We start from the raw sequence: 16,879 nt of genomic DNA, 5'->3' as shown, positions 1-16,879 counted from the left end.
GGACTGACCTGAGAGTGCATGGTAAGGTGTGGGTCAGTCTTACTCTTTGGGTTCAAGGGCAGGCCTTGTGTGTGGCAAAGCTTAAAATTTGTCTTCATGATCCCCTGTGAGTAGTTCCTTCCCTGCTTTGGAAATTGCATAGCGATTTTCCAAATACCATGCTGAATATTCCTGCACTGGTTATGGGCCCCAAAACCATTCTGCTCTCAGACCAAAGAATTTTACCTCCATCAGGAAAGAGCATTTGCTAGGGTTATGTTTAAGTACTGGGAGTTTTCAGGTGCAGAACAATACCAGTCCAGTGATCTCCCAGGAGGGCAGATTTGAGTGTGACCGTTAGTGTGCTGAACATGCATAGGATTTGAGTGCAGTGGATGGCCCATTATGTATTATATGCTTAGCTCTTGGCCCCAGATCCCCTTCTGAAGTTCCTTTCAGGCTTTAGAAATTCCATGGTCAACTCCAGGATTCCTCACTGAATATTTCAGCATCCATCATGTGGTCCAAATCTGTACTTTTGACAAAAGGTTGGCCCTCTTAGAAGCAGAAACATGTTAAGTTTAAAGATGGCTCCCAGGAAGTGCCAGCAGCACAAACACCAATACTGTGGTAATCTGCCTTGAGAGCTGAGTTGAGGGCACATGGTTGGGTGCAAGTCAACCTTTGGGTTTAAATTTTTTTTTTTTTCAACTTTTTTTTTTTTTTTTTTTTTTTTTTTGGGACAGAGAGAGACAGAGCATGAACGGGGGAGGGGCAGAGAGAGAGGGAGACACAGAATCGGAAACAGGCTCCAGGCTCCGAGCCATCAGCCCAGAGCCTGACGCGGGGCTCGAACTCACAGACCGCGAGATCGTGACCTGGCTGAAGTCGGACGCTTAACCGACTGCGCCACCCAGGCACCCCAACCTTTGGGTTTAAATACAGGAGCCAGGAGGTTTTGGGGCCAAAGTTAGGCAAGGTCTAAGTATCCCGTCGTGCAGATCCATCCCTCCCTTGGAAATGTTATGGTGAAATTCTGGCTTTTATGTTGAGGTATTCCCCATTGGCCATTTAACCCAAATCGGTTCATTTTGCACACATCCATGGTGGGCTCCCTTATGGCCAGAGCCCTGGCTAGGGTTCTTGTTTGGTTCCAGGATACTCCAGGGGCTGAAAGCAAAGCAGGGCACAGTTCTCCCTGGAGAACTGAGTTGAGGGTGCATGGTAGGATGCGAGTCAGGTTTTGTCTTTATTCAAGGACTGGCCTAGAGTGTGTGCCAAACTTAACCTTGGCCTCAGGATCCCCCTCCGAAGTCTCCATCCCTGCTTTGAAATGGTATAGTGATTTTACAAGTTCCATACTGAATAATCTGGCACTGGTTATGGGTACCAAACCCGTTTTCTATTTTCAGACATACAAATTGTTCCCCCATAAGGAAAAAACCTTGACTAGGGTCAGGGTTAGGTCCAGAAAATTTCTTGGACAGAACCTACACTAGTACAGGGATCTCCCAGAAAAGGTGTTAGTGCCCCTGTTAGGTTGCGGGATAGACATAGGGCTTTGATTCAGTGGACAGCCAGTTGTGTGTTCCAGGCTTAGGTTTGGGCACCGGATCCCCTTTGAAGTTCCATTCAGGCCCCGGAAATCCCATGGTCAAACGCAGTGTACTTGCTCAGTCTTTCAGTTTCCATGATAAGTCCAAAATCTGTTCTTTCATCAGACCAAGAAGGTGATCCCTCTTAGAAGCAGGGACATGGCTAGGGTTAGGGTTCACTCCAAGGAAGTACCTTGGGCGCAACCACCAACAGTGGAGTGATGTCCTTGGAGGCCCGAATGGAAGGCCTTAGATCGGGTACAGGTCAGGGTTAGGGTTTATAAACAGGAACCAAAAGATTGTGTGGGCCAGGGTTAAGCAAGGTATCATGATCCCGTCCTACAGCTCCATCTTGACTGTGAAAGTGTCATGGCAAAAATATGGCTTCCACGCAGGGATACTGACCTTTGGTCATTGATCCAAATCTATTCTTTCTTCAGATATCCATGATGGGCCATCTTAGGGCCAGAACCCTGGCTAGGATTAGGGTTAGTTACCAACATACTCAAGGAGCTAAACTCTCAACAGTCCCATGGCCTTCCTGGAGGGCTGAGTTGAGCGCACCTGAGAGGGAGTGGGTCAGGCTTTGAATTTGGGTTCAAGGTCTGGCCTAAGTTGTGAGCCAAGCTTAGGTTTGGCCTCAGGTTGCCCCTCACACAGCTCCATTGAGGCTTTGGAAATGGCATGGTGATAGTCCAAGTTCCATGCTGAATAATACTGTGCTGCTTATTGGCCCCATATCTGTTCTGATCTCAGAACTGGGAATTGGGCCCCCATAGGGAAAGAGTCTGACCAGGCATCCAGGTAGGTCCTGGGAGGCTTCAAGTGCAGAACCAACAGCAGTTCAGTGATCTACCTGGAAGAGTGAGTGGAGGGCATCCGTTAGGGTGCAGGACAGGCCTAGGGTTCAGGTGCAGTGGATGGCTGATTGTGGGTTCCAGGTTTCAGCTTTGGCCCTGTGTCCTTTTCTGAACCTCCATTCAGGCCCTGTATATTTCATGGTCAACTCCAGGAGCCCTTGCCAAATATTTCAGCACCTATCCTGGGCCTCAAGCCTGTTCTTTTCCTCAGACCTAGGAGGTGGGCCCCCTTAGAGGCAGAGCCATGGTTAGGGTGAAGGTTGGCTCCCTGGAATTGCCTGGGGCACAATCACCTACAGAGCTGTGATATCCTTGGAGGGCTGAGATAAGCACGCATGGTCTGGTGGGGGTCAAGTTCAGGGTTTGGATTCATGAGCCTGAAATATTGTGTGGATCAGTGTTAGGCAAGGTCTCAGGGTCGCTCCCTTTATCTCCATTCCTGCTGAGGAAATATCAGGGCAAAATTTTGTCTTCAACGCTGAGATGTTCCCCCATTGGTCATTGGATCCAAATCGATTCTTTTTTCAAACTTTCATGGTGGGTCTCCTTAGGGCCAGAGCCCTGACTAGGTTAAGGACAGGTCCCAGGAGGCACCAGCAGTTGAACCCAGGTCCCTGGAAATTTCAGGAACAGAAACAACAGAAGTCCAAAGATCTCTCTGATGGGGTGATTTGAGTGCCCCTGTTAGGGTGCAGACAGGCATAGGGATTAGGTACAGTGGATGACTGATTCTGTGTTTCAGGCTTAGATTTTGGCCCCAGATCACTTTGAAGTGATATTCAGGCCCTCAAAATCTTGTGGGAAACTGCAGGGTTCCTTGCTGAATATTTCAGCACGCTTTGGGCCCCAAGTCTGTTCTTTTCTCAGTTTAGGAATTGTCCCCCTAGCAAGCTGAGCCTTGGCAAGGATTAGGGTTGGCTCCCAGGAAGTGCCAAGACTACAACCACCAACAGTGCTATGATCTGCCTGGACGTCTGAGTTGAGGGTGCATGGTCAGGTGTGGGCCTGATTTAGTGCTTGAATCAAGCACCAGAAGATTTTGTGGGCACAAAATCTCAGGATTGGGCAGAGTTAGGCACAATCTCAGGATCCCCTCGTATAGCTCCATCCTGGCTGTGGAAATGTCATAGGAAATGTCTGGCTTCACTAAGGTATTACCCATTGGTCACTTAACCCAAATCTGTTCTTTTTTCAGACATTCATAGTAGGCCTCCTTAGGGCCAGAGCCCTGGCTAGGGTTCTTGTTTGATCCCAGAATACTCCAGGGGCTAAAACCAAAGCAGGGCACAGTTATCCCTGGGGAGCTGAAGTTGAGGGTGCATGTTACGGTGCGAGTCAGATTTTGCCTTTGTTTTCAAGGACTGGCCTATGGTGTGTGCCAAGCTTAGCTTTGGCCTCAGGATTCCCCTTGGGAAGCTCCTTCCCTGTTTTGGAAATTGGTGATTTTACATGCTCCATGCTGAATAATCTTGCACCAGTTATGGACAAATCCGTTTTCTGTTCTCAGACTTACGAATTGGTACCCAAAAAGAGCCTTGGCTAGAGTCAGGGTTAGGTCCCAGGAAATTTTAGGGTCATAACTGACAACAGTCCAGTGTTATCCCTGGAAGGTTGAGTTGAGTGCACCTGTTAGCCTGTGGGTCAGACATAGGGATTGGGTGCAGTGGACAACCAATTGTGTGTTCCAGGCTTAGTTTTAGGCACCGGAAACCCTTTGAAGCTCCATTCAGGCTCTGGAAATCCCATGGTTAAACGCAGCATACTTCACCCAGTCTTTCAGCGCCTTTGATGAGTCCCACATCTATTCTTTTCTTGGACCTAGGAGGTGATCCTTCTTATAAATAGAGATATGGCTAGGGTTAAGGTTGGCTCCCAGGAAGTGCCAGAGGCACAACCATGAACAGTGCCTTGAATTCACTGGAGGGATGAGTTAGGGTGCAAGGGAGACTGCGGGTCAGGCTTAGTCTTTGGGTGCAAGGACCAGTCTATGGTGTGGGCCAAGTTCAGGTCGGGCTTCAGGATCTCGTATGTGCAGCTCCATCCTTAACTTGGACATGGCATGGTGATTTCACAACATCCAGCAGCTGGTGCTGAACAACCCAACACCAATTATGGGCCCCATATCCATTCCTCTCAGACGTGCAAATTGTCCCCCTCCCCCATAGGGAAAGATCCTTGGCTAGGGTCAGGGTTAGGTCATAGGAGATTTCAGGGACAGGACTGATACCAGTGCACAGATCTCTCTGGAAGGTTGAATTGACAGTGCCTGGTAGAGTGCGGGAGAAGCATAAGGCTTGAGTGCATGGGATGGCCGATTTTGAGTCCCATGCTCAGCATTTTTTGTAAATATAATCCAATTCTCATCTTTAATGAACTCTGGTCCCAGGTCCCAGGTCCCAGGGGAGCTGGCCTCATTGCTGGACCTAGGGGAAATTAAGAAACACATCTCCATGCCACATTGGTTTCATTCCAATTGTGGAAATAGTGAAAGCCTTTTTGTCATGGCTGTGGCCATTCCATCTCCCTTACTGTGTTTCTGACTCTGCGTTTATTCATGCTTAAGAGCCATGGAGCTGGCAATCAGCGTGCTCCCATGGAAAAGTGTTGTGTTTCCATGCAGTCCCGTGCTCAATAACAGCCATCAGCATCGGCTATCCCAAAAGAGAACAGCCCTCCTACCCCTGAGCATGTTGCTTGGCTGTTTGTAGCAAGGGGTGGGGGAGTGGAGCCAGCTTGACCCATTGCTCAGCCTGATTGACGTGCCTTCTTCCTGAAATGCGGACAGTTCACACAGGAGCAGTAGGCTTCAGAAGCTGGTCAGCCCAGAAAGTGACATTTACAGGAAGTCGGCACCAATGTCCCTCACCACACTTTGGAGCCAGAGCTGGGGGTATCTCCCAGCTAGAGCACTGTCACAGCTCACTCCATTCAATGATGGAAAAATCAAGAAAAGCCGACCGAGTCCCAGGCTCTCTATGTCCTTCTGAATGAAGAACACAGGGCTGGTGCTGCTGACACAGTTCCCAGAGATTCTAGAAAGCACATTTTCCTAAGCCTTCTAGTGTTTCTTCTTCCCACAGCAAGGTTGGCAGGGCTATGCTGGGCACTCACTCCTCCATAGAATTCCCCTTCCAATCTCTGAAGGGATCTGGTTTTCCTTATCCAACTTTACACATCTTGGCTCCTTATCTAAACACAAGGTTCTTCCTGCAATCCATTCAAAGTCAATATCTCCGAGTCCTATCCTCTGCCTTCCACCTTGGAGTCTGGTCCAGTCCTTGTGACTGGGGGAGAGATTTTGCCACAGGTCTCCTCTTCATTAATTCACTGGCTTTCAGAAGGATGCAGCCATTCAGGGGCCCAGGGCATTTTTAGAGGCCCAGAAGAGAATGTTTCATATGTAGTCTGGGCCAGAGATATTGGCAGGGAGCTGGTATCCTTCTGGGTCAAGGGCAAATGAAGCACAGCTTCATACCATGTGGATTCCCATTCCCACTGGAAATGTCGAGTTCTGGCCCTCCTTGCGCCCATTTCCTTCTCCTTGTTGTATTTTGACATTTTTTTTCTCCCTTAGGAGCCATGGGGCCATCATTCATTCAGCAGCCACCTCTGGGTAGGCCACAAACTCCCACTCTGTTCCTGTGCTCAGTGAGAGCTGTCAGGCTCTGCTCTACCAAAGGAAAGAAGGCCTTTCGTTCCTTGGTGATTGGTGCTTGGCCTGCTGTGCTATGGGAAGTGAAGGGGAGCCAGCTTACCTGATTTACCTGGATGATTGAGTTGCCTTCATCCTGAGAAGCAGAAAGTTACCACATGGGAAGCATTAATGGGAGGGGATGAGCACTGGAAGAGCCCTTGCCAAAGTGTAAGGAAACAAGTCCTTGTTCCAGAATCCTGAGCAAGATCCAGCAGAACCCAATAGCTATAGCTCAAACACTGCTGCTTTTCTCAACTTATTAAAAAAGGGAAAGGGATAGACAAATCCAGAATTCACTGGTTCCTGTGGGAAAATGCAGGCTCCTTGCTGTCATGGCTCCCAGGTATAGTCCTTCAGAAGTTTCCCATGCCTTAAGCCCACAGGTATTTCTTATTCTGGATATAACCTAGTTGAGAGGACACTGCACTGGGTGCTTCATTTGAAACATTCTCCAAACCTCATATGTGATGAAGAACTCTAGCAGTTTGTGTCTCCATTTCCATAACCTAGCCCTTTTTGTGAAGAAAGATTCTGAATAGAATTTGTTCATAACAAGTTTCTTATAGCAATAGCCTCTTGTTTCAACTTGGGAATTTAGTGGTGTCCTTGTGATGTTGATATAGGTATTGCATTGGGCCCTTCTTAATTTCATTTAAGAATTATATGGCCATCCCCAAACCTAAGGGGTGTAAAGATGCCCAAGGAGAATCCTTGAGGGTAGTGAAAGCAGGTGTTTAGGGGAGGATCATGCCTCCTGTGTGGGACAAGAGGAAGGGTTGTTAGAGATATCTCCTTCCTTGATTAGACCTGTGCCCATTTGAATGGAGAACTTAGACTGTCCTTGTAGTCATTCCTCTCCCATTGCCATTTTTCAAACTTGGTCTCCATTCACACAGCAAGACCATGTGGCTGTCTGTACACAACGATGTTCCAAGGATTGGAAGTGAGTTTCAGTCAGTTCCTGAGCCAGTGGAGTGCTCTCAGAGTCTGATGTCCTAGATTACAACTGAACTTTATGTCCTTAAGGTTTTCTTACTTAGCAGGCTTTTATAGCCATAGTAAATAATTGCTCTTCTTTTGAAGCAAGAGATTACCTGGAATCCTTTCAGAACCAGTGTCTCACAGTCATATCTTTTCCTATGAAGCAGGGAGTTTTGTACAATTTTGGTGAGTTTTGCAAAGGTTTTGTCACAGGGGCCCTGAAGTTGGAATTCAGAATCTATGGATATCAATAGGCCTAGAGCATCCAAAGGTGCCCACTGGAGAATGCTTGTGTGTAGGCTTAACCAGAGGTTTTAGGAAGGGAGCAGTCCTACTCTCTGTATCAAGTTAAGAAAAATATATACTTAGGAGATGGATGCTATTCCCTTTGGAGATGCAGAACTTTGTCACTCTTTGTACTTCTTGTACTATGTACATCTCATTGCTGCTTCTCTATCTAGGTTTCTGTTCATGTCCAGGAGCCATGGGTGTATGAATGGTGCCAGTTTCCCAGTCAGTTACTGAGGAAATTGAAGGTATGTGGTCTAATATCCCAGAGGAAACCTGACCCTTCTGTCTCTGAGCACATGGTGTTGCTTAGCTGGCTAGGGTATGAACAAGAATGACATCCAGTTGGACTCCCCTCCCCTCACTAATGGAGATTCCTTCATTTTGAAGAACAAGAAGTTTTCATGTGGGCAAGATGTTCCAGGATCTGGTCAGCTCGTAAAATACCTTTAGGTAGAAACCTGTCAAATCTCCCCTTTCCAAACACGTACCCATTGTCTGGGAGCATATCCTTGCTACAGCTGTATCACTGCTGTCCCTATGTACTGATGACAAGGGCAAAACACATAACTAGAGCCAGGTCTTTCCTTCTGATTCTAAAGAAAGAATTTGGGCAGGTTTCTTGCTGACAGGGCTTTCAGGTGGAATTTATAGATGGCACCATTTGCCAAAGCCCACTGGTGTTTCTCTTTCCTGAGTCAGTGAGCTGGGGAAGACTGTACTAGTCACATCACTCTCTGCATTATATTATTCTTATCTCTGATGGAGATAAGAATAACTCTGGCTCTCCCTCTCCATTTTCACCCCTTTGCTCTATTTTTACTCTGAGACCTCGCAGCAGTCCATTCCATGTGATTGTCTTATAGTCATGTCCTGGGCTCTCCACTGAGGATTCTGTTCTGTTCATTGTGACTGTGGTATATGTTGGACCAAATGGACCCTTGCTCTTCAGCAGGATAGACTTCCCTGTAAACTTGTTCATCTCTGCATGAGTCCTCCTGGACTCAGGTTTTTGGCCATATAGGCTTGTGAATGAGAATAGCTGCACCAGAAAGTTATGGAACGTCAAGACTGCAATGGTCAACCCTGGAGTTACTGTTGGAGAGAAGGCAGAAAAAAAAGAAAAATTAGAAATATACTGGAAAATAACAATGCAAAAATTTGATTAGATGGGAAGGAAGTTTTAAAAAAGTCTGAGAACACTCTAGAGCATAGAATTTGGAAGTCTCCCTATAGGACAGAGGGAGTAAAAGCATGTTCTACTGCTTCCCTAGTCCTAGTTTACTGTCTTATAAATACATGTTATAGATAAGGAATCAAACGAGGTACAAAAAAAAAAAAAGCATGAATTATCACAGCTCTTTGCCACTCTTAAAGAACAGAACTAAGTTCTCTTTATGGAAGTATTGTCTGACATTATAGAGGATTTTCCATTTAAAAAACAAAAAACAAAAACAAGCAAGACAAGAAAAAAGGAACCTCATTAAAAAATACATTCTTGCAGCACTAGTTTCTCTTATTGCTGCAAACCAGGTGAAACGAATCTCATTTCCTTCATTGAAAAACATTAAAAACACTCTCCATTCACTTGGGTTATATCTGCATTTCTGCAGAAATAGCATTAATTCTCCAATATCAAAACACCTGTTTCAAGAATTCATAAACTTCCTGGGAAAAGTTTTCTCTCTCTCTGTCTCTGTCTCTGTCTCTCTCGCTCTGGAAATTGGAATAACGCATCCCTCGCATTCATTAACCAAAAAAATACCCACTCTAGCACTTCCTCATCTCAAACTTTCTTCCTATTGCTTCCTGTTTTTTTTAGATTAGCGAAGCCAAACAGTGTTGGCAACAGAAGATTCAAAATTGTGAAAATTCCAACTATCTTCACCTCTTTATTAACGCTGGCACAGAACTCCCAAAAATAATGCAAAGAATAGATGAATGGAAAATAGTCCAACATGAAAAAATGCCTTTCTAGTTTTGAAATGACTAAGCTATTCTTTTTTTAAAATACTTTTTTAATGTTTCATGTATTTTTAAGACATAGAGCATGAGTGGGAATGGGGCAGAGAGAGAGGGAGACACAGAATCAGAAGCAGTTTCCAGGTTCTGAGCTGGCAGCACAGAGCCCGACGCAGGGGTTGAACGAGCTATGAGATGATGATCTGAGCCAAAGTTGGAGGCTCAACCGACTGAGCCACCCGGGTGCCCCTAAGATATTCTTAACATAAGAATTTGCTCGCCAAATTTGATTAGTCTTTGGAGTCTCAAGACATTTGTCAAATTAAGTTAAATATTTATATGTTAAAATATACTATATATTAGAATCCTTGCTCTATGCCAACGATGCCAAGACAGATGTATGGTTTAGAATATCTTCTGACATTTAGAATACAAGGTGCAATTTCTAATGATGTGTTAATGTTATTAACACTGGCTAAGGTTTTGAAATAATTTTTTCCCATGGCACAAACTGATCATAAATATACTTCTCAACCGCCATATACTCACCAATGCAAGCAGACACTTGGAACTTTAGAAATATGAAGTTGACTTTATTGCAAACTTCAGATAAACACATTACAAAATTGTTTCACTTGGACCCTTTACAAAAGTATTAATTTCACCAAATCTGGAACACTGGCAGTATAAAAGTCTTTAACTTCAAAGCTAACAAACCAGAGGCACAGTATCAACACACTTAAAATGGCTAGTGTTCACAGGACAGCACTGAGAGGTGTTTTATAATTACATAGTGTTTTCAACCTAGATCCAAAACTACCTAGTATGACACAACCAGGAATGAAGCTCGATTAGTTCCAACCTATCAATTTCCAAGAATAAGATGCTATTTTCTACTCAGAAGAGACCCTAACAGTCATACCTATTATAACATTTCACTCCCAGACCTTAAGAATGAATGACTGAGGAACAAAATTTCTGGACTTGATTAAAAAGGTATAGGAAAACAAAGAAGGCATGGAGTTGATGAAAAATGTACTTGTAATATAGATTACACCACCAAAAATTACTTTTCATGGCTCAAAACTGGGTCATTGGTCTTTTACCCCAAATTAATTTCAAAGATTTGACAAGTGATAGTACGATATTTTCATCTATGAACGGCTAATAATCCAGTATTTGTCAAAAAGAGGCAACTGTGGCCTGTCACAATCCAATACCCACTTGCCAAGTGTCTGCAAATAGTAACAAATTCTAAACCATAAGTTACCGAAATTAGTCGCAAGAGTGCAAAAAGTCCTTGGAGAGAAGTAGCCCACCTAACATTTCCAAACATAAGGAAATACTTTACAAAGTTTCATTACTATGAAGATGATTTCTCCTTTGTTCAAACTTTGAACAAAATGAAGAATTTTTCTTTACTGCAGGAAACGAACTGGGAGGAACAGTGCAGTTTTAGGCATAAATACTTATGTCTGGTTCCAATATGGTCAGCTTAATACTTAAATACTTTAGAAACAGACAAGTTCACATTAGTGGAAAAATCCAAGTTTCTCACGTAGCCATTCTTCAGTGTTTCTTATTTCAAACACCGTGGGTAGTTCTGCTGTCGGGACTAACTTATTCTTACTCCCAGCATACATCATTTGTTGTTTGCCGGAGTCCTAGCCCCAGCAGGTCCAGGGGTTCCCGAAGGATGAACGGCGTCAGTGAAAAAGTGAAAATAAAACAAAACTAAAACAAAAATAAAAGGCTAAAATAAAAAAACCAAAATAAAAATGGACACAGACAACAGCAGTGTGTTGAACTGGCCAATTTCTTGCAGTAAACGTGGCATTATATATACTAGTGATTTCCTTGTACATCAACTATGTTTTTCTAACATCTAATTGTGAAAACGTTCCTATGTATAAACAACCTTTAAGAAATAAGAAACTTATTAAGAAATTTCCCGCATACCCTTTGATTATAGATTAATTTCTTACATCCCATTATGCATCTGCATTTATGTATAATCTACAAAGTATTTGCTTTGCTGTTCTAGTGAAAGGCCCTCTATTTCTCAACACCTCAAGTGGAACTGTTACAGGGACATGACCTCCTAACCACATGAGGCCAGAACAATGTGTTTGCCTTGGTCCGAGGTGCCAGAAAGGGGCTGAAAAAGCCTTAGAAACCCATGCCTCATACATTCTCAGAGAGACAATGCACCTAGGAACCAATGAACCATTCTCTACTATAACCGACCAGGTTCAGTCATCTGGAATGCCTCCAGGGGGCCAGGTGGGCCTAGGGGTTGAAGTCACCTGTGCCCAGAAATACACTACTTAGTTGCCGGAGTGGGGCTTTCAAATCCATATGTCTCTCCTATACAGACCCTCTTTGCTGGCAAATGCATGAGGCTATCCTTCCTGTAAGTAGAGGAGTCTCCATAGAGGATGGCAAGGGCTAAACGTAAGGCCGCACAATTTCTTGTGGAACCTTATTTTCTTCCTAATAGTTTTTTCCCAGGGGGCCTGCCGAGGGCAATTCCCCAACAGACAATACCCCAGGTAGTTTTAATAAGGCCAAATTACCTAAAAGCGGGAGTACAAGAAGCTTCACTGTCGGGCGGCCGCCCTGCAGTCACCAATCCACCCACAGCCGGGGCCCTGCCACTCAGGCTGGGATAGCTCGGCTTCCAGCAGTTGTTGAGGCTTACATCCAACAGGGCTGGAGAAAATAAGGCAGAGGATACGAACCTCTTCCATCATCATGTTGGTATTTATAACTATACACCGTGAATGTGGTTGCCATTCAAGCAGTTTGTCATTAAGTTCATCAGGTGAAAAGCCCTCCAGCTCTTCATCGAGTACCACCAGGCGTTTGTCCTTACCAATTTTATGATGGCAGCATTGTTTCTTTATGAAAACCAAATTTTCTCAGCTTTTCCACTAAATCTTCAGCAACATCACAAACCACCAAAGACTCCCTCATTTTCTTCCTGCCCATCAGCAGCCTGTAGCCCTGTTTCAGGCTCCTTTAAAAATGGCACGTCTTCGATCGCCTCCCTTCCTGCCCCAGCGCCTGGCAGAGCCGCCCCCATCCCTACAGTAGTTCTTGAATGGTCTTTTTCAGTGAGAAAGACGTCTTTCAGCAGTTTCTCAAGAAGACTGCCCACAGGTGAACCGTCTGCTCTTCAGAGTGAAAGCATCTTTCACAGCCAGGGCGGGAAACAGTTTGGTTAACCATCATTTCTTTTCTCAGCCAGCCAAACACCCAGTACTCCCAGGAAGGCAATCATTCCTTTGGGGTATCAGGAAATGATTGCACTTGGTTAGCAGAGACCAGAGTCAGAGCTCATTAGGAAAGGCAGGGCACTCACTATGTGGGGGACAGCCTCATTTAGCCTTGCCTGGGACCCATAACATAGTGATCACTACAGCCAAGGAATTGCAATGGTGGTTGCCCAAGGGCCAAAGGGTTTCATTTCAGCTGAGAATGGGGTAAAGTTGAGAATGAATTGTCCTGCTCCATGTTCCTCTTGTCCCAGAAGTGAGGATAGCTCCCTCTTGATACCTCTGACCCTGACTACACACAAGCATTCCTGCCGAATACCTTGAAATGCACTGGACTTGGCTTTGTCAACAGAGTACTGAAAAGCAAGTTTGGAGGGACCCCGTGACCCAGCGTATCCCAGAGTGACAAGAATTTGGCCATACTCCCTAGTGAAAAGAAGAAATGGCTCTGAGATGCTGTGCCTGAATGGACAACAGGGAGAAGTGAGCTGGAAAAAAAGCAACAGGGTGGACGAGAAGACACAGAAGGCCAAAGTTTTAATGAACACCAAAGAATGGCATATGGCAAAAAAATAAAAAATAAAAAAAATAAATGAAGTGACTAGCACAATCTCCTGGCAAGATGGTTGTCTCTGGAGTAAGAACAATTTGTGGGCTAGGACAAAGGGAAACTTCCTGCAGTGTCCCTTCAGAAGGAGAGGGAAACTTTCTGGCATTGGGTTTTTTTTGCCCTGTCCTTGGAGGCAGTCAAGCTACACAGCTAGCAGTTTCTGGCTTGTGGCTGACCCTCAAGTATTTCCACAGGGGCTCTGTTGCAATGGTCCTTGAATGGGCTGTTTCTGCACATCCTGCAGGTCCTGAAGAATACTGCAAATGGGTGAACTGTCTGCTCTACAGAATGAAGGCATCTCTAGCAGCCAGTGGTTGGAGTTCTGCTGCCCAACTACTCCCATGCCAACTCCAGCCTTTCAAGCACCAAGTCATCAGTGACAGGGAGGGTGGGGGTCAGTTGATCCTTTTATGTATCAGAAACTGCATGCTTTCAGTTAACATGGGAGCAGCATGGCAACTTTCCCCCAATCCCTGGGCTTGACTGAATTAACTGACAGGCCCACTATGCCTAGTGGGAACCAAGATATAAAGAGATAATTCACAAGAGAGGGGGCAGTGGGTAAGTGGCTGACTCTTGATTTCAGCTCAGGTCACGTTCTCATGGTTGTGAGGTCAGGCCCCCCATCTGGTTTGTGCTCACACCATGGAGCCTGCGTTAGATCCTGTGTCTCCCTCTTTCTGCCCTCCCCCACCCATGCTGGCTCTCTCTGTCTCTCTCTCACACTCAAAAATGAGAAATATTTAAAAACAGGTTTATAAAAAGAATAAGAACCAGTGAGCGAATGGAGGCTCAAAATCACTCCTTTCATATGAGAAAGGTATCCAGCAGAGAATAGAGTGACTAGTATAATCTACTTGAAGCTGGCTGTCTTAAGAAGAGGAAACCCCTCTGCACTGGGTAAAGGGAAAAACACCACTGGTTTTGCCTGGAAGCCCAGGCCAGAGGAAACCTTAATCTGGAATTCCATTGAGAATGGGATACAACTGAAAGTGTTTGGCTCAGATTTTCTTGTTGCAGAAAAAGGACCAGTTTTCTGCTAACTCCTCTGGGCCTGCCTACATGCACACATTCCATGCTGGGCCCCTCAAGTATGCTAGGTTTCCTGATGTATGCATGGTCCTAAAATACACGTGGTGAGAGACCCCATAGCCCCAAGTATCCTAGAGTCCAGAGAACTTGACCCGAGCCCTCAGTTAAACTGAGACTGCATTGGTCTTAAACTCTGGCACCAAATGTTTACAATAGGAAACCTAGTTGGACAAAAAGACCAAAATTGGTCATGCATACACACAGACCCAAAGTTCTTTCTTATAGAGGAGAATAGGATAAAGCAAAGAACAAACTGACAACATAATCTCCAGTGTAAGACACACCTAATGGGTTGGGCCCAGAGAAATGTCCACTGACTACATCTGACACCCCTTAGTGCCAAACAAGTTCACCCAGAAGGTAGGGAAGCCAGGAATTCTTCTGGCCATGGTAGTTTCTCAGACCCTTTCCATCAAGCCTAGGTGCAATATGCCTTCAGTGATTCAAGGTCAGTCTCACTGCGGAGCTTCAGGTGTTTGGAACCAGGCTCTGGGGCAGGAGACTTTGGGCTCTTTCTACACTGGCCCATGTCTGGGAGCAAACTGCCCATGTGAGAGGCTTCTGCTTTTCAGAATGAAGGCAGATCAATGATCCCAGTGAGGGACACAATCAGCGTAAACATCCCTATGCCACCTGCAGCTTGTGAAGCACCACACTTTCCAAGGAGAGCAATTTTCTCTTGGGATGTCAGAAACTGATTGCTCTTGGTTAGCGCAGGCAGTGACAGGGAGGTCTCCATTCATCCCTGAGGGATTTTCATGTGAGTGAGGACCCATTTCTCCTGTGACCCTAAACCTCGTTAGAACATCTACAAAGGTATGGAACATATGGAGGCTCAGAATTCTTTATGTTTGGAGAGATACAAGATATAACATAGAATGAGGTGCCTAGCTTCATTTCCCCTTTCTGCAGAACTGAGGCTGGCTGCATCCCACTGTTCTGTCCCTGCCTACATGCAAACATTCTGTGTTCGGCTCCCTCCAATGTCCTATGTCAAACTTTTGTGGCCAACGGTAAGGCTGAAAAGCAAGGCCTGTGGGTCCATGTTGCCCAGCTTTTCTCCAGGTAGGGAGGATGTGGCCTGACTCCCCACTTGAGAGAGGATGTGGCTCTTAAATTCTGACCTTGAATCCCCACAGTGAATGCCTAGGTAGAGTGCCAAGGGATGGGAATGCAGACCCAAATGGCCCAAGGTCTTCACTGCAGATGAGGACAGCTTAATGCTGAGAGTGAAATGCGTAGCTAAGCTCCTTCTGGCCACCCAAGAGAGGCCAGCTCCCTCCCAGCTCCTCTGGTCTTGGCCTATGGGTAGAAATTCTGTACTCGGCACCTTGCAATGTCTTGTGCCTGCTTTTGTCAATAGTTAGGAAAGGCAAGTCTCAAGGGGCCCCGTTGTTCAACCTATCCCTGAGGAAGCTGAGCTCAATGCCACTGCCCAGTCCAAAGAGGAGATCTCTCTTGGACACTGGCTGTGAATGTCTCACAGGGAAGACCTCGTTTGAAAAAGGGCAAAATGATAGAGAGGGATATATGGATTGCCTAAGTTCTCATTATCAAAGAAGAATGGAAGAAATCTGAGAAGGAAGTGACCAGCACACTCTCTTGGCAAGCTGTCTTGGGAATGAGAAACACCTCTTGGCTGGGGCAAAGGAACCCTCCACTGCCTGCTCTGGCAACCAGTCTTGCAAGAATTCTTCCTTTGGGACTTGAGAAAGGGATGAGAATCTTGTGGCACCGAGTGGATTTCTTCTGACCTACAATGGATAGTCACCAGTGGTTTTGGTGTAATGGGTTTTGACATTTAGGTGTTTGGAATCAGGCTCTGTGGAAGTATTGCTTGAAGAGGCAAAGCCCTGGCCACTTCTTGGAAGTTAAATTCCCATCCGGGCACCATTTGTTTTTCCAGATGAAGTCATCTCAAGAAGCCAGGAGAGGGAGGCAGCTTGGGTAACTATCAATGCAAAACCCCACAAGGTCAGTCACAGGTTATCATTAGGGATACCAGAAAATCTGAGAAGAAACAAACAAGCTCTGTTGCTCTTCTCCCCACAATTGACGATGCTTCCTCCCAAATCTCTGGCTTTGCCTATACAACAACAATTTTTCTGGCAAGTTCAAGTGCCCTATTTTTTTTTTGTCAAAGTATTCCTCAAAAAGTTTTATATTTATTTATTTATTTTTGAGAGAGAGAGAGCACAAGTAGGGGAGGGGAAGAGAGAGGAGACATAGACTCTGAAGCAGGCTCCAGGCTCTGAACTGTCAGCACAGAGCCTGACTTGGGGCTCGAACTCACAAATTGTGAGATCACGACCTGAGCCGAGCGGAAGTCAGATGCTTAACCAACTGAGCTACCCAGATGCCCCATTCACAAAGTATTCCTTAAAGGCAAGTCCCAAGGGCCTTTTGCCCAACCTATCTATGCCAGAGTCAGGATGACTTGCTCAGGTTCCCCAATTAACATGAAGGGACATTTCTCTTTAGTTCTGGCCTTGCAATCCCCACAGTAGGGACTTAAAAAAAAGAGCAAGGGGATGGGAAGG

The 16,879-nt window shown here is 45.4% G+C and overlaps 1 pseudogene; it reads right to left on the bottom strand.

The window, feature by feature from the left end:
- Window positions 1-10,891: 10,891 nt before the first annotated feature.
- On the bottom strand, window positions 10,892-12,335 carry LOC128775042 (glia maturation factor beta-like; annotated as a pseudogene).
- Between the last annotated feature and the right edge of the window lie 4,544 nt (window positions 12,336-16,879).

The sequence above is a fragment of the Panthera pardus genome, unplaced genomic scaffold, assembly GCF_024362965.1.
Source record: "Panthera pardus isolate Hobbes unplaced genomic scaffold, ASM2436296v1 HiC_scaffold_6, whole genome shotgun sequence".
In the NCBI taxonomy this organism is placed as follows: domain Eukaryota; kingdom Metazoa; phylum Chordata; class Mammalia; order Carnivora; family Felidae; genus Panthera; species Panthera pardus.
Note: the sequence above shows the minus strand (reverse complement) of the source record. Positions and strands in the feature narration are given on the sequence as shown.